Source organism: Tursiops truncatus, chromosome X (assembly GCF_011762595.2).
Source record: "Tursiops truncatus isolate mTurTru1 chromosome X, mTurTru1.mat.Y, whole genome shotgun sequence".
Taxonomy (NCBI): Eukaryota; Metazoa; Chordata; class Mammalia; order Artiodactyla; family Delphinidae; genus Tursiops; species Tursiops truncatus.
The window spans coordinates 89,521,642-89,540,687 of NC_047055.1; the positions used below are offsets into that span (position 1 = coordinate 89,521,642).

Here is a 19,046-nt window from a genome sequence, read left to right on the forward strand (position 1 = left end):
GGGGAGTGAGTTAGTGTATGTGAGTTAACATCGTCTTTTTATAGTTCTTGAGATGTATTGTTCCTTATAAAGGAAGCATATATACTTTAGAAAGCACTTTTTAAATGAAAGAAAATTGCAAAGAAAATATTCTGTCAAAGAATGGCTTAGAATACAAACTATCTTAGAAAAACTCTACGGTGGTACAGTGGGGCAAGCTGTGAAGAGGAGGAAATGCTGAGAGGTTTGAAGATTTTGGAGAGAATTCAGAAGAGAGAAGATATTAAAGCAAGAGAAGATAGTGCATATGACTTTTTAAAAACAATTTTTTATTGGAGTATAGTTGATATACAATGTTGTGTTAGTTTCAGGTGTACAGCAAAGTAAATCAGTTATACATATACATATATCCCCTCTTTTGTAGATTCTTTTCCCAGGTAGGCTTTTTTAAAGCTAAAAGAATAAGGATCCCTCCCCTCTCCGAGAAGAAATGAACACATTGTTTCTTGCATGTAGGTCAATCAACTGTATTATCCCTTTCATATGGTCTAGGAATTCCTTCAAAGACCATTTTGGATTTAAAGATACTTTAATAAACACATGTCATAATTTGTGGCCATCCAGAACATTTGAACATCTAAATTTGGGGAATGGCCCACCTTATGAGTCTGGTTTTCCAAACCTAGAATCCAGAAACTCACTCGTCCAGCCTTCCTGGAAGCTAGGGCATAAACACTTCAGCCAATGAATAGACTCAGCCAATGAAGTGCACTTAATGAGATTTCAGTTTAAAAGAGACAAACATGAGGAAGCAGACACGGTGGAGACCATTCTCTGAAGGTGATGGCAGAGGCAATGGCTTTCAGGGACAACGATGACAGCAGTTCAGCCTCCATTGCCCGGGATCAATGGGGCAATCTGTGGTGTCTGCGCCCAGTGACAGCAATGATGGATCCTTTTCTGGATCCCCATCCTGAAATGCCATTTGAGTGTTGTTCCTGCCCACATATCTTCAAGCCTGGGTCTCTAATCCTCTCCGGGGGTCTATTGAGCCTTCTCAAATCTGTTAGATATGTTTTCTGCTGAACCAGCTATGGTGAGTTCTAATGTTTGTAACCAAGACATCTGAACAGAACAACTCTGAAACCCTGTGTACAAGGGGGCTCATCCACAGAGAGCTTTTCTAAAATGGTTGCAATTTTACTGAATCCAGAGTCAGAAGAAATAGCACCCTAAAGAAGTTCTATGCAACTCAGTAATATACTAAAAAATTGGGAAATTGAAACACCTATAAATGAGCACACTAGGACAAGATAACTAGAATGCTAAATTTTGTTTTATTAGATGGAGGAAAATCTATTTTAAAAAATAATCACATATAATCCAGTGGGAGTAAGAAATGATGGAGGTATAAATAAAACTAAAATCATAGAATGTTGATAATTGCTGAATCGGGGTGGTGGGTATTCTGTTTATGTGCTTGAGATTTTTCTTAATTAAAAATGTAAAAATAAAAAAATTATAAACTAGTGAGTTAACATTAGTTGGAAAAATACATGCCTCCCTATTTATCTTTAAAATAAAGAAGAGAAGCAAGACTAAATATTGTTTAGAAATTTGTATATCAGTGTTTGCCAAGCAATAGAACTAAGTGAGAAAATTTCATAAAAATAAGAGATAAGGACAAACTTATAGTTGATGTGTCTGCTTTTTAGGCCATTTTTGTCCTTGATTTCCCAGGAATAGCTCATTCAGTCAATCCACAAATATGTTTATTAGCATCTGCTACATGTTGGCATTGTTCTAGGTACTTGGGATATATCAAGAAATAAAATAAAGATCCTTACCCTTACCTAAACATTTTCCATTATGTATTACACAAAATCTCAATCAAAGCTTTTTACACGTATCTCCAGCCTATAAGCCTAATTACTTAATTTTTAAATTCTAAAACTGTCTCCTATTTCTACAGTTTAGAACCATAAGGTTTTTATAGTTGAAAAGGAGCTTAGATTGCATAAAGTGCTACTGCTCATTTTATTATAATTGATATAAAACTATGTAGAGTCTTTTATAAGTTACAACATGCCTTCCTGAGACCCAGAGAAGGCAAGGTACTTGCCAAGTCTATACTGCCTGTTGGTAGCAGGACAAAGACCTCCCAATAGGCATGTTGGTACTTTTTCTGCTATATCAAAATTTGCCTGCTTAAATTGCAATGGCTGTGGTTGACTGAAGAGATTTTAACCTAAAAATCCTACTATTTATACATCCTAAGCCTGTCTCTTCGTCTTGACTCCACTGCTCTCTGTCCCCCTTCTTCCTCCTCCCTCATAGGCTCTAACCCAAAGCTGCAAGTGACTAAGATACACCTTTCTCTTTGGCACTGACATCCTCATATGCTGCCATTCCTTAACCATTGTTCAGCTAGGCTCCCCTAATTTAGAACCTTTAATCTTCTTTGATAACATCATCTCTTCATTACTCGAAATAATGGACATTTTTGTCCATTTCCAGTTATTTACACATTTTAGATGTCTAGGTACTCAATAATGAACAAAGAAAGGGGCCCCAAGGGCTGACAATTCTACTGTTGCATTGAATGACTTCCAGGTTCTCTCCTACTTCATAGCTCCATAGAGTATGTCCCCAACTGATGCAGCCCCTAAGGCCATTCTGTTTCTGTCTTCACTTGCATGTTCATCACATCACTAGTGTCTAAGTTCCCTTAGAAAATATTGGAGGTTCAGGCCTTATCAAAAGTGCTTCCAACAACCTATATAACTGAATCACATTGCTGTACACCTGAAACTAACAAAACATTCTAAATTAGCTATACTTCAATTTTAAAAACTTTAAAAAATCTGAAAAGTGAAAAAGAAAAAATAAAATAGAGATTATGAGATTTGCTCATAGACACTATCTGAGGTGAGAAAAAAAGAAGGGAGTCAGGTTAGTGCAATTGCATTTCATGTTCAACTTTCTCTCTCTCTCTCTCTCTCTCTCTCTCTCTCTCTCAATCTCTCTCTCTCTCTCTCAATCTCTCTCTCTCAATCTGAAGTGTTTGGGTTATATCTATTGCTGTGTAACAAACTACACTAAAATATAGTAGTTTAAAAAAATTATTATTATCTCTCATGGTCCTATAGGTTGACTGAGCTCAGTTAGGTGATGTTGCATTCTCTCGGGTGGTTACAGTCAGATGGATGGAGTCATCAGAAGCCTCACCTCAGCTGGATGTCCAAGATGGCTTCCTTAGTCACATGTCTGGCTTATCAGCTGAGATGCCTGAAACAGCTAGGGGCTTATCAGGCATTTCTCTCTCCACACAGCCTCTTCAGGTGGCAGCTTGAGCTTCCTCAAAGCAAAGTGATCTCAGGGTAGTCAGGCTTCTTACGTGACAGCTGTCTTCTCCCAGAGTGAGTGTTCCAGGAGACCCAAGTGGAAGCTGCAAGGCTTTCTTTGGCTTTAAAAGGAAGGGACCACACAAAGGTGTGAATACCAGGAGGTGCAGTTCATTTCAGGGGGCATCTTTGGTAACTAGTTACCACATGAAGGGAAGTGACATCTGCAGGTAAAAGTCAATTTTGCTGTTAGTCCTCCTGGCTCGCAGGACTCTATTTTTTTAAACAAATAGAATTGCCTAAAATACAGCCCTCATTTTTTGGTTAAGCAGCAGACTCAGAGTTCCTCTTAATTAAACAAAAGAGAAAAAAAACTTTGAACTTAGATGACATATCTTTCTAAACTATAACCTCCTATTTTTGGAGCATGTGATAATAGCTCAGACTTTGTTCTATCGATGGCTGAAGGCTGACTTGCCACCATCCTAGAGCTGACAAGCCAAAACAGGTGAGTCTATCTTGCATGATTCACCTTGGCAGGAGCAATTACTACCCAGTTCTGGGCTGGCAGACTACCTGCTCCCTTTCATACACACAGGTTCACCCACAGCCTGAAGCATACCTTGTATCCTTTCAGAAATGGCGCATCGAACACGTGCAGAGAGACATCCAAACGCTTTTCTTTCCAATAAGAGAGACATTTTGTGAAGTCTTTGTCAGCATGCTGGCTGGCAAAGTCATCTGGCTGGCACACTTCTCCTGCATCAAGTTATGGCACTGCCACCTCTACTCTGGAGAGTTTCGAAATTTCAATTTGCACACCCTGTAAGATGTGAGTCATTGAGCTTGCAAAGGAGGAGGGGGAGGCGGACATCTGCTAGTCATGAGCAGATGACAAACACCCTGCACTGCGAATTTCCATCCTCATTTCACAATATTTAAGTAAACACATTTTGTAACCACTTTTTTCAGAGTTCCTTAGTGCTTAAAATGGAATTTTTTTTTGGTAAACAATATATAAAAGCCACCATCTCTCCTCTAAACAATTATATTACCAAAGTGACATCGAAGCCAATCACTGCAGAGTGCTGTCTGTTGAATGACCAGAGCAAAAAGAATACACATCTGAATCGAATAGTTAAGTCTTCTATCATTTCAGACCCACTCAGCTAAGTTTCCTAGTCTGTGAGCTCCATCACGCACAGCTCCATGGTGACCTCTACTGTCTGACTGCAAGAATCCCATCGCAAATAGTTTCCAGATAACATCTATCTCCCATTTCTGTATACTATGTTATGGGGAGGAAGGAAATTGAAGAAGGAAACGATAGATGCTCTTCCCTTAAATTATAAGAGACAGATTACATCCGTAAAATAACTGGGAACTGATGCAAGATCTAATTTTGTATTAGCTTCAAGCTGTGCAACATGGCTCAAAGTGGGACTTCATTTCTTCCCCACTTTTATCCGAAGAAGCTAACAATACCAGGGAAAAAAATAGTAAAATGGAAATAGAAAATTCAGATTAGGGTGAAAAGTGAGTGCAAATGTGCTAAACATAAAGGTCAATGTCTAAAGGAGTCTCACATTTGGCTCTGAGAATCCTAAAAGCTAAAAGAAAAAAAAAAAGTAAGATGGATCGCCTAGACCTTACTATCATGATGAAGAAAGGCTATCATGTCTCAAGTGGAATCATTTTTCTTGGTGTTAAATTCTGAATGAAATTCCCATGGGGGTTTTGTGGCATATCCCAGGTGGGGCAAGGGCTGGCATGCTCCTTAGAATTTGTACTGCTGCTGCAGGAGCAGATTTAGTAGGGTTGTTTCTTTTAGCTTTTGTGAGAAAGAAAGGGTGTGTCATTGAGAAAATGAAATACATCCTGCTGACAAGCAGAGAAAGTGAGAAACGGACCTGCTGGCAGCCAGGTCTCAACTCGTATAAACAGTGCTGGGACAAGGCCACCCCATGATCATATTTGGAACAAGATAAAGATAAAACCACTTGGTAATCACAAAAAATGACTAAACATCCTCCTTCTCTGACTAACATGAGTGACTGCTGTTCCTTTACCAGTGACAATTCCAGCCTTGCTTATCCTATATGAAAACAATACTTTCAGGGATCATTTCTATAGTTTGTTTGTCCTGTATGAAAACTATTAAGATGCCAAAACATTGGATTGCTCCTGCTCTTGAAATTGTCCAATCTAGAATGTCCCCTTCTTCCCTAATTTCTCTTCGAAATCACTTGGAGTAAACCCAAATTCAATCAGAGGTCCCTGGCCGCTCCCCCTTTCCAAGACATTCCACGATTCCTCTGGTACATGTTTTTTTTTTTTTTTTTTTTTTTCTGCAATGAGCTCAACAATGACTAGTGTGTTCCTGGAGCTCTTTGGTTGGTGGGTTTTACAAGCATTGACCTACTACACAGTGAAGGTGGTTCTATGAGGGCCTAAGCTAATATAACCAAGTCAGTATTTCTGTTCTCTGCCCTGTATGAGGACAGAGTATGAAGTACCTAATGGAGGAGAGGAATGGTGGTTCCCTTACACAACCTCCTCTAAATGTTCCTTTGCTTGTTGTGGCTTTCAGTATTAGATCACTTGCAGATAGTTGGACATCATACTCTCTCTCTAGACGTCTGGGAGAAATGAGCTGGTATTCCATTCCTGGTTGAGAGCAGATCCTTATACTTTGGGTAATCTCTGATGAATCCCTGACCAATGAGGATATTTTCCCATTGTAGCAGATACTCTCACTTTTCTGCCCAAGAGCCCTCTTATTCCTTCTACTTTTCCTATGAACGCCTCTCCCAGCTTCAGTGTCCTTTGGCTTCTAACAGCCCATACCAAACCTGAAGCCACCCTTCAGACACAGAGAACTGGAAACGCCTGGGAGTTTACATTCACTGCCATCCTCTACCCCAAGGCCCTTGGCCAATGACTGGCTGGAACAGGAAAGCCCAACTCTCTTCAAGTTGCGTCAACTCTTTGGTATAATTTACTCTCCAGAACTCCCTGCAGTCAGAATGACACTGGGCTTTGCCTTGCTTAGTTTCTTTCCCATCCCTCTCTTGCTTCACCACTGCCTTACTGGTCTCCCTGGGGGCACTGCCTTAATAAATTACATGCATAGAATCCTCATCTCAGGCTCTGTTTCCGCAGAATTCAACCTATGACACTCATCTAGCCCTCACTATATCCCTCTAAAGTAGAAATTATAACATAATTCTTCAGATGAAGAAAGAAAGGCTTGAGACTAGCCCAAGGTTACACAGGCAGTTAAAAGCGGACTAGACCTAAAATTCTCATCTCTATGACCTACATGGTTAGGTCTTTCTGTTACTAAGCCTAGTTGCTTCTCCTTTGGGGCCCTGTACCTGGCTTTACATCCTGTTTATGGACATGCAGAGGGAAGGTTCTGTTGCCTGGGGTAGGAAGCAAGGACTCAAATGTCCTCTGCCGAGGATCTGATGTGTAATTGAATATTTATGCTACCATCTGGGGCATGGTTTTCCTGTCCACTGTATGTGGACAGTCCTCCTCCATGACCTCTGAACAGATCACCTCCTGCTGCTTATGGTTGGTAATCCTCCCTCCCCTACAATTCTCCATTCCTCCCAGCTTTTATGAGACAAACATTACAGTTACAGCCTCAGGAGAATACACGATTTCTGTCCACTCCATCACACAGAAAGGTCACTACTGAGTCCTGGGTGTACCTTCCCACCTGTCACCCAGAAAATGAGAGTCATCCTTAAGAATACCCCCATGCAGTGACTTTCATCGTGAGGATATCTTTTCAAATCAGGGTTTACATGTGCAAGGAATACTCCTTACTACTCCCAAACTACTCACTGCGGAGGTGGCTCTTCATCCTAGACTTCCTCTCACAGAAAGTACTGAAAGGCAGGGGTGAGGGATCGTAGCATCTGCGTCCCACATGCCATTGCCAAAATCACCCAGGAGGGCCAGTTGTTGAAGGAAGGTGGGAGGGAGAAAAGTTCACAGAATCTCAGGGCTAGAGGGAACTCTAAACCACAACTAAGTCTTATTCAGGTATCCCCTCAGCGGCAGACCAGCCATGGGGCTGCGTGGCTGTGACCAAACATTTTTCATCGCCAGTGAGTTTCACCAGGAAATTTTCCTCCCCCTGTGCTAAGAAGTCCCCCTCGCTGACTGCTGGGTCAAGTCTAAGGAAGCAGGAAGGTAAGAGAACAGAGTGTGTATGTGTGTGTGTGTTCACACATACCAGGACAGGATGGGTTGGAAAACATAAATGAGGGTGTGATGCATTTCCACTTTCCTGAGCCTTAATCTTAACCACCACACTTCACCACCTCTCCAGGATTTTCATCAAAAGAGCTTATGTGTCTGTTTACATAAAGATTCTGGGTTGGTCTTATTGTTGGGGGTGGGGGGGCAGAAGAGTGAGCATTCTGGGTAGTGTAATTTGAGAGCCGTCATGGTCTGCACACCAGTGCCTGAAATCTCATCATTAGGTTCAATCTTTCAGGTGAAGGTTTTGCTTCCAGAAAGCTCTGATTAATATGAAGGGGGCAACATACAAACCTACAATCACTGACACCTCAGAGCCTTATGAGAATTTGTTTACCAGGTCAGCAAACAACACAAAGCCAGATCTAGAGAAACAGCAGTTATTCGAGTTTGGGGGGTAGAAGGAGATTTGTACTGGGGGGAAGGTCCTTGTCAGAAAGTGTGGGAGGAGAGCATGAGAGGTCAAGGTCTAGATGGAGGGGCAGAAGACAACAACATTAGACTTGGTGACAAGTCTACATGGTGACATCCTTATAGCACCTCCTCTCCAGGCAGCAACTGCATAGCTGTGGAAAGTTTAAGAAAACGTCCCATGGCCAAAAATATAAAACCTGACTTGTAATCATGTGCAAGGGAACACCAGCTGCCCTCCTAGAAACTACAGGAACACCCCCCCCCCCCCATCTACTTAAGCCTCTTTTCCCCCACATCCAGGAGTTCTTGGCTGGATCTCAAGGCCTGAGCCCCAGGCAGAGCTTTCCATGCAGCACAAGGCCAAGCCCAGCCTATCCAGTCACTCTCCAACCAGCCTATCCAGACTCATCAGACGTCAAGCCTCTTCTCTTTAGCTGTAAAAGTAAAAGGCCACCCTCTGTGTTTACCTAAATTCATTGCATAAAACATTAGATCTGAGGTCCATATTTTAGGCTCAGCCTTGACAGACAATGTTCATGGATACAGCGGTCTTTAGTCCTATCTGTTGCCTTTTTCATGCTCTCTGAAAATTGGAAATAGGAGATGATCTGGCTTTCAGTCCTGGAAGCAAGCTTTAGTGAGCCCCCAAAGCATTAAATGTGAGTTGGAGAGGTAAAGGGAGAAGGAAGAAGCAGTCTGCAGAAGGTTACTTCATCACTCTAAGAATCATGCAGAGAAAATGAGTCTCTGCTAATGTAGATAGAAAGAAATTCAAGAGCTTGGGTTAGATAACACAGGATTAGGGAGCCCAAGGGAAAGGGAGTGTGTGTGTGTATGTGAGTGTGTGTGCATGCGTGTGTGCTTGTGCATGTGCAGACATGGTTCAAACAGTATTACAACGTTAGTCAAAAATCTATCATCACTGGTCATATCTATGTAGACTTGACCTGGTCATTTCATCTCTCTGGCCTCATTTTCCATATTCTTAACAAGGAGATTATACCTGCCCCATCAACCTCAAAATTAAATGGAATAACTCACTTGAAGGCTTGAAACATATTTATGTTTCCATAAATGAATGTAAGGCAGTATTACCAGGAAGTCCCTGAAAATAAGTGCCTAATTGGCAAAATGAAAAGAAACTCCAAAAGATTAAAAGCGATTTAATTCAATGGCAACAGGTAGTAAAGTGAACAACAATATTTGCTGAGCACTTACTTTGTACCAGGCATTTTGCTAAGTGTTGTACAAACATTACCTTATTTAATAATCACAACAAACCAATGAGGTAAAGACTATTATCATCTCCACATTAAATATTAAGAATCGGAGGCATAGAGAGATTAAGGAACGTGGACAATATCTCACAGCTAACAAGTAGTAGAACCAGGATTTGAACTGACGCTTCCTGTGCAGGAACTGTTTCTTCACAGATCTTTAAGCCATCTGCAAGCATTATAGGAGTAAACCATTAGCTAATAACAACCATAAAAACAATTGTTATCCTTACATGGTATTATATAGTGCTAGGCACTTCATTCATTTTCTTATTAACATGCTAGCAAAGAGGTTAGTACAGCAAGGTGCACAATTCTGGGGCATTTGCATCTGGCTCTGAACTTACTAAGTGTGGGATCTTGGGCAAGGTAATTAACCTGTGCTGCTATTTCCTAATCTGCAGAATGAAGATAATATTGGTACCTACTTCCTATGGTTATAATGAATTAAGTGAGATAATACTTGTAAAGCCCTTAAGATAGTGCCTGGAATGTAGTCAATGCTATGTATGTTTGTTAAATAAACAAACAAATGCTCAAAACATAAGCGCGAATTACGTGTGTGGTCAGCTCATATCCATACATTACTTTCTACATTCTCTAAGAAGAAGGAGTGGATGTGGAAGCTGATTACAGGCAGCCCTACAGGTCATGGGTTGGCGAGAAGATCGTCTTCACCACCCCCACCTTTTCTCTCCCCACAGACTGCGCAGTGGCCTCAGCTCATTTGTCCCCTTCAGGGCCATGTACCAGAGACAGCTGTCCTCCTCCCTCCTGTTCTCCAGACTGTATGAAACCAGCCAGTGTCAGCTCAACTTTCATCTCAAAGGCTGCCGGTCCCCCGCCAGCATCCACCTCTGCTCTGCATCAGAAGCTGTAAAAGCCCCATTTATAGGTCCCCTCAGGGATAAGCCTGTGGCAGATTGGACAGGTAGCAGAGCGGGTGTGTTGAAAATGACTGCAGCAGTGTCTTCAATCAGCTAGGGCTCAGGAAAGGGCAAAATAAAAATAAACCACAAAGGATGCCACCACCAGACAGGGGCAGCAGGACGATGGTCAGGGAAATGAGAAACCCAGGGAGACAAGGATGGACCAGAGGAAAACCATTCCCAAATGTTGCCCAGACCCCCTCCCTCACGTGTATATGCCTCGCTCCTTCATATAGAGGTCTCTGTTAAGTCACCAAATCCCCCTGGAACAGATGAAACACCCAGATTCCTTGGAGAATCATCAGTTGTGGCCATGTCTACGTCAGAGCTTGCCAAGAACATTCCACAAAGCGCAGCTCTCAAAAGGCTCTTGCAGTATAAGTTCCCCAACACACCCACCATGGAGGTAATGGAAGGGAAAGTAAAGACTCCAACAAAATATCCTTTAAAAGAAATTTTTACCTACACACACACACACACACACACACACACACGCACCACATGCACACATACACCCTGTCATCACCAAAACTCAACTGAAAGCACAGATGGGAGCCTTTAAAAAGATGCTTCTCCAGGGAGTTCCCTGGCAGTCCAGTGGTTAGGACTTGATGCTTTGACTGCCGTGGCCCTCGTTGGGGAACTAAGATCCTCAAGCTGCGTGGGGTGACCAAAAAAAAACCCAAAAAAGATGCTTCTCCAGATGCTCACCATCACTGCTGCCCCCTCAGATGAGCTCTAGTGAATTTAACTTCCATCTTCCTACTCAGGACTTCTTTCTTGAGCTTTATACCCCACTGCTCAGGGGGAGCCTTCTTGCTATCCAGGGGCTGCCCTCCACCCTGGAACTGCCTCCACCCTGGAACTGCTTTCACTGAATTGTTTCTGTTCTGCCCCAGGACTTTCCATCAGACCCAGCCTCAGTGATGTGCCCTGGTCTATTCTACCTCGCCCCATTCTAGCTCAACCAGTCCCTTCTTGCTCCATAGGATGATGGCTAATTACTAAATGAAATAATTCAAGGAAAATCTGATATGACCTGCTGGGTTTCCCTTCCAGAGGCCCTGCGTGGAATACTGGAGCCTCTCGAGACGCCATCCCTTGATCTCAAGGGATAGCTCAAGGGACAACTGGGATGGATTTCTGTTATCCCTGTTCTATTGCTGGTGCCCAAGTTTCAGGCCCTATTCACATACAAATCCCTGTTTGTTCCCTGAGAACAGGGATTAGGTCCAGCTTTGTTAACTTTTGTGATTTGCTTTCTTCTGGTTTCTCCTAAGGCTGGACTTACAGAGAGTATCTTCCTTCTTGATACTCTAGGGTATAGTGGATAGCATGAATTTGTTTGTTGGTTGGTTGTCTTTCATATAAAGATAGCAGTTGCATTTCATATTTTCAGAGAATATACTGGGTACTCTTTTAATTCCAGCTATTATAGCTGATGGTAATAGAGGGGGTTCTTTCCATCCTACTCAGTTTTGGATCTTGTCTTGAACACTAACTATCTAAGTGACTTCACTTCTATAAACTTCAGTTTCCTATTCATAAAATGGGAATTTGAAATATCCACATGATTGGATGAATGAGGATTAAATAGCTACCTGCTACACAGTAGGTGTTCAGTAAAAATTGTCATATCCTCAACATTTAATGTCATGCTGGTTGACATTTCATAAGGAATCTAGAGATGGTTATGAAGGTTTATTGGAAACTCACCAAACTCATGCCATGTGAGCAGTATGCCAGCCTGCTCCTAACAGAGAATGTGTCTACATGTTCTTGCCCTCAAGAACATGGCTATTGCTCTGTTCCCCAATGGGCCATTGTCCAGAGCCAGAGACAGGAACCAGAGTGTTTCTCTGCTCTGATTTCCAGGAAAGGTGAACAACATCAGGACTAATTAGCTGGAGCTAAGGAAGAGGTCTTTGGGATCCACCTGCAAAAGAGTCATCTTGAAAAGAAATACCTGTTTCTGTAATATCTTCTGCTTTATAAATGCCTTTTCAAATGCCTACCATTTGACTGAGGAAAACCTTTCAGCTTTCATTTTTTTTTTCTTCAGGCTTCTGACCTCTCACCTACTTTGAATGATTCACTCAGGCTATTCATTGCCCAGGAATGTTGGCCTTGGCGAAGAACCGCAAGTCTCTTAAAATAAACACAACTGGGCTTTCATCTCACAGCAATCGCTGCTGGCTGCATATTTCACACACTGTACAGCAGGATATGTTAAATTAAAATCATAATCTCCCAAGTGAAATCCAGGGCCTGGTTAAGCCACGCGAGAATTACTCATGCATTTACTTCCAGTGAAGTGTGTAAGAGCTTCAGCCATTAAGTCTCGCAGGTAATGGTCTCATACCATCCCATTTATCCTAACCCACAGTAAATTAAACCCATCCAGAAGAATGTCATTTGGAAAGCAAGAAGTCAGTGCCAACACCCTTTAAATATGGAGGTCCTGGAGAGGTGAGTTTAAATTACCTTGTTCTTTCAAGCACATCTCAAATTTTAACTTAAATCTTACTAAGTCAATATACCCAATCCATATGGATTAACAATATCTTCAGCACTAAGTTCAATGTTTTGAGTAGTTCAAAGAAGTATATGACACTTAGCCTTCAGGAGCTTAAAGTCTTCTGGGAGATCAATCAGATTAACACGTGCAAAAAATAGTAACAGAGGCCAGGTGCAGACAGTAGTAAAGTGGATGAAGCAAAGGCCTTTTTCCGAGTGAGGTCTGGGGCCTGACTTCCTCCAGATGCGTGATTGCAGGGTAAACCCCTAACTTACATAGTATGTTGGTTTCCTCACCTATAAAATGAGGGATATTATACTAACCTTATTGACCTCAGAGAGTGGTTGTAATGATTAAAGAAGATAAAACTGCAATATACAATACCACTTATTATGGCCTGTGGTAAAACAAGTGAAACAACTTAAGAAATAAGTCCAAAAAGGTTATTTATCTTCCGGGGTTGCCTTTAAATGGAAGTGAACAGATAAGCCACCAAGCTGTAAACTTCTTGAGAACCAAGACCATTCCTCTTTTACTTTAAATGTAGTTTATACATTTCTTAGTGTCTGGCACATAGTAAGCTCTTAATATATTTCTGTTGAATGAATGAATTCTCATGTACAGTTAGATTAAATTTATTTATAACATAGTAACAAGAAGTCCTACCTTCCAGGCTTCCCAAAGTTTCCTTCTCAATTAAATTACTTAGAGAATTAAAAAGTGGTAACATTCTGATGCCTTTACCTTTTCCCTGTCAGCTTTCTTGAGATATTACTAACAGCATATCCTTGGGCACCATTAACATGGGCTTTTCTGGGCTATCTAGAACATAGTCACAGAAAAGAGTTTTCTTTAACCCCCAAAAACTCCAGTGGGAATAGATTTATGAAAGGCCCTTTGTGCTTCAGTTTAGCACATTGGCTAAACAGGACTGGAAATGTATCAGGCTTCAAGCAGCTGAAGATGTTCATCCCACAGTATACAGAATGGATGAGAAAGTAGTCTCAGTCTACAAAGACACTCATCACCCAGCTCATGTGCACGTGCCCAGGCAAGCCGTAGAGAGAGGGGGCATTTGCCCATCATGCATGAGAGTCACTACCTTAAGAAACAACAACATCAAAATACTTATAGGGTTAAAACTGCTATTTTTCCTTCTCCTAAACAGAATGTGCTTTTATTTCCTCTGGGCTATTATAAAAGGAAACAGATACACACTTTAGGAAATGACCGACTTTAGAGAAACCGGAAAACATAAAATACCTTAGAACTGAATGATTTTCCCATAAGGAAGCATTACCTTCACCAAATGAAACACAAAGCAACAGGACCTCTCTCCAGTGACTGGCAAGCTAAAATGTAGGTTCCCCTGGGGTAACATCATGTTATGATCATCTTGCCAGATGAGAGAGTTCACAGCACAAGCAGGCATTGGTGAGGCACACTCTGGTAGGAACAGAGGTTCAGAGATGTATGTTTATCTCCCCTACTTCCCTACTTATGTGTATCTTGCACCTGTCTCTATACATATGGAGTTGATATTGCTCTTATTTATTGGGTTTTGAGACTTGTGTCCCCGTGGTGTGTCTGTGTTTTTCACATTTCTGCAATGAGCCTGTAAGATCAGAGGTTCTGTTCTCCTTCCTCTAAATTTCCACAATACTGTTCTACAGCTAATAATATTCACAAAAAGACTGTAAGACAGACCTAGAGGAACCATCATATGAGTCATGATCCCAACAGGAAATAGAATCCAACTCATAAGATTCAAATGAAGAGACTTTAATGAAGGGACCACCTACTGGGTTATGAGAACAAATAAGAGGTGTTGAGGCACCCAGAGATTAGCATGGCGGGAAGCCCTTACCATCTGTATGGCTGAGAAGAATATAGGAAAGAAATAGAACCCTGCTGGAGCTGACACCTGGAGGAGGGAAGGGCTATCCAGTGGGAGCTGTGGTCATGACAGATCTCAGCCACTGTCAGAGAAGTGCCGGTGCAGGAGGAATACCTCTGCATGTTCTCCTTCTGTTGTCCTATCTCATGCCTGTGCCTTCCATTGACCCAACCCAACCAGAGCCTGGGGTAAAGGAGTCCAGCGATTCAGTCCATGGGGAGTCTCCTCCCAGATCAAAAAGCAGGGCAGAGAAGATTAGAGAATAGAATGGGGCAGGAAAGGGGGGCTGGTAACAGAGAATAACCCTCACACCGGTAAAGACTTCAGTATTTTCTGTGTTCATCCACATCCACCACGGTGTTCTGAATGTAGTAGAGTTCAAGATTTATTCTAGGGCAGTCATCAAACAGAAGCAAGAGAACACAGTCCATGGAATACTGGCATCTTTGTGTTCTTGGTTGCTGCTTTTAATCTTCTGTGCCAGTCTTTGTTTTCCTGACTCTTCCTCATCTAGAACTGTTCTTTGATATTTGTCCTTATTCCTGCCTCCCTCCCTCACTGAGAATGAACCCATAATATGGACAGGTTGGTCAGCCTTCTGGACCACAGTTTTGTCTCTAACAGTGTGGTATGGACTAGATGCCCCCAGGTTTCTTCCAAATGTAAAATAAAGCAAAAAATAAAGATCTACCTGTCCTTGTTTGCTAAGCTCGTTAACAGGAAGGAAAAGGAGAAAATTGGGACAGGGACATGAAAATAAAAGATATTGAAAGGGAAGGAAGACTAAACAAGGATAGCTGAAGTAGTTGCTTGGAAATTGTGGATTTTTACGGAGGTTTAAAATCTCTTCAGGGTGTGTATGTCTGGGTGGGGAGGGAGGAGTGCTCTTAAGCAAACTCAAGCCATTAAATTTCAACTTTAGTTTCCCCGGGAATCCAGAATTTCTCCTAAAGCAGTTAAAACCTTTAAAATTGCATGAGATCAGTTATGGCTTACTGAAGATTATTTATATCAGCCATTGGCCAAAGAAGTAAGGCACCCTTTGCATTTCTGAGAACCTGGATATCTGTTTATTTTACAACTAATAAAGTAAAAGGGAACAAGTACAGCAATTCCTCTCTAGCAGTCTGAAATAGAATAATTGGGGAAGAAGAGATTTAAGCATAATTATCTTAAACTCCTTTAAATCACTCCACTATTTGTAGAACAGCTTGAAGACATATCCAAGCTTGTTTGTATAATGCTGCTAGAGTATTACTGCTCCCTCCTATGAATCCCTGAATTCCTTCAACATCCCATTGCCAGGGAAACTCTCTGGGCATTTATAAGGAGTCATCTTATATAATACCATACTTTTCCTCCCCCACTCCTGCTAGATTAGGTTAAGACACACTTGCTAGAACCTCCAGAGAATCTGATACTTCCCCAGTAATGTATAACAATTAAATAATTGTCAACCCGCTGACATCTCGCATCACACTGTGGGTGGGCTCCCTGAGGGCAAGACTGTATCTGTATTGATCACCATTGTGCATAATGTCTGGCACATAGCACGATAAGTGTTTAAAATATTTTGTGAATAAGCGGGATGAATGAATCATTTTGCCCTCTTTCGCAGAGTATAAGTCCTCTTGAGGTCAAGAAACCAGCTACTCTAAACAGGTTCCCTTTACTAACCTCAGGTCACCAGCTCAAACTTATCAATAAAGAAATGAGTATTTTTGTACAACTAACACAGAAGCGCTCATATACCCATCTACTTGTTTCACAAATATTTATGGAACACCTACTACTATATGCAAGGCTTATGCTAGGTGCTAAAAATAGAATAGTGAGCAAAACTAGACAAGGTCCCTGCCCTCATGGAGCATGCATAGTGTTTTATGAGAGAGGAGTATTAACAAGATAATCATACAAATTTTAAAAATGAGAAATGCAAAGTTGATTATTAAATCGGCAAATTTTAGACAGCTAGATAATGCCAAGTGTTGGTGTGGATGTAAAGATCTAGGAATCCTTATGTCTTAATGGTGGGAGTGTAGATTGGTACAGTCATTCTGGAGAGACCTAGAAGTATATGATCGAAGTAACCGTACTTATGACAGATGGTCCAGCAATTACCATATAAATTGTTGTATGGGGCCATACGGATATGGATAGATAGACGGATACATATTCATTGCCATATTACTTGCAGTAATGGAGAGCTAGATGCAAACTAGCCTCTGACTAGAAGAAAAGGTAGGGAACATGCAATAAGTATTCTGTGGAGACGCCCAGTAGTTTGGAAGCAAAAGACTAGATCAGGGGTCAGCAAACTATGGCCCATGTGCCAAATATGGTCCATCTCCTGGTGTGTCTTTTTTGTAAATAAAATTTTATTGGAACACGGCCCGTGTCCATTTATTTATGTATTGTCTATGGCTGTCTTCACATTACAGCAGCAGAGCTGGGTTACAGCAGTGACCATATGATCTGCAAAGCTGAAAATATTTAAAATCTGACCCTTTGCTGAAAATGTTTGCTGATTTCTGAACTAGATGCACATGTAGAGACGTGAACATATCTTTAAAATATACTGCTGGGTTTAAGAAGTAAGAAACAGGGTGATGTGTATCACTGGTTCTCAAGATTGGCTGTACATTGGGATCACCTAGCGTAATTTAAAATTTATTATGCCTGGGTCCTACCCCAATGGATTCTGATTTTTTGTGTGTGGCTATAAGTTGGGCATCAGATTAAAGCTACGCAGGTGATTCCAGTGTACAGCAAGTTTAAGAATCCTTCAGATGTGTATGTATGTGCTTATGTGTGAATATATGAGATACAATAATTTTTGCTTGCACACAAAACATGAACACAAAACAATAATACACATTTTAGGAGAACACTTAATGAACTAAAAGATACATATTAAACACATCAAAATGATTATGGAGGGAGAGGAAGAATGGAAATGGTATTTATATGTAAGTATACATATATACATATATATACATGCATGTATACATACATACATACATACCAGAGAGGGGCTTTGCATGAAGTAATGATGTTAACATGCAGTGGACTGAGAAATATGATAACTCAACCCTCTTCAACTGAACTCCAAAAATATATAATAACAATATATTTAACGGCCTACTGGACATCTCCTCTTGGGTATCTCAAAGGCAAATTTGACTCAGTTAGCCCCAAATTGACCTCATTGTCTTTCTTCTAAAATCTGCACCTAAAGAAGCACTTCTAGAATGCTTCTAGAGTGTAAAGACCTTTGAAAATCTGCTCATCCATAAAACAATGGGAATACTTGCAAAAATATCTAAATCAATTAACCCAAGGCTTGCAACAATTCAAGGACAATTTATTTCAGAAAAATGGCTGAATCTCAGTAAGAACAGTGAACTTTATGGTGTTTTAACTTGACTTATACTCATCTCCATCTCTCTAGCTTTGCAGTAGTCTTTGAAAACCAGAGCCTCAAAATCACAGTAGCTGTGAAAAACAGCAGCCTATCAACAACTAGAAGGGGCCAAAACAGTTTTGGAGTCCTCCCAAAACATCCATCCCTAGAGAATTATCACTATTTGACCTGTCTGGCAGCTCCCTGAAAAAGCCCCAGAAGACTTACCCTACAAGAAATTCTTAAAGGAGCTCTTCAGGCTGAAATGAAAGGATACTAGACATCAGCTTAAGTTGACAAAAAGAAATAAAGAGCACTGGAAAGACTGATTGCACAGATAAATATAAAAGACAATATTAGGCTTCCCTGGTGGTACAGTGGTTGAGAGTCCGCCTGCCGATGCAGGAGACACGGGTTCGTGCCCTGGTCCGGGAGGATCCCATATGCCACGGAGCGACTGGGCCCGTGAGCCATGGCCGCTGAGCCTGCACGTCCGGAGCCTGTGCTCCGCAGCAGGAGAGGCCACAACAGTGAGAGGACCGCGTACCACAAAAAAAAAAAAAGACAATATTAATGTATTTTTGTTTGCTTCTATTTTCTTCTTAATTTGACTTGAAAGACAACTGCATAAAACAATAATTTTTAAATTGTGTTGATAAGATGTATAAAGATATAATTTGCCTATCAATAATTGCACAAAGAGGAGGAAATGGAGTATATTGAACCAATTTTCTGTATATTGTTGAAATTAAGTTAGTATTATTCCAAATTAGATTTTTTTAAAACATCTTTATTGGAGTATAATTGCTTTACATTCTTGTGTTAGTTTCAGCTGTATAACAAGGTGAATCAGCTATACGTATACATATATCCCCATATCCCCACCCTCTTGCATCTCCTGCCCACCCTCCGTATCCCACCCCTCTAGGTGGTCACAAAGCACCGAGCTAATCTCCCTGTGCTATGCAGCTGCTTCCAACTAGCTATCTATTTTTATTTATTAAAAAGTT

At 41.2% G+C, this 19,046-nt stretch overlaps 1 long non-coding RNA gene across 1 annotated transcript; it reads right to left on the minus strand.

The window, feature by feature from the left end:
- Positions 1 to 287: 287 nt before the first annotated feature.
- Positions 288 to 4,440, minus strand: LOC109551291 (uncharacterized). The gene is made up of 2 exons (XR_002178020.3): positions 3,946 to 4,440; positions 288 to 3,445 (listed from the first exon to the last, which is right to left on the minus strand). It is a non-coding gene; the product is annotated as an uncharacterized lncRNA (long non-coding RNA).
- Between the last annotated feature and the right edge of the window lie 14,606 nt (positions 4,441 to 19,046).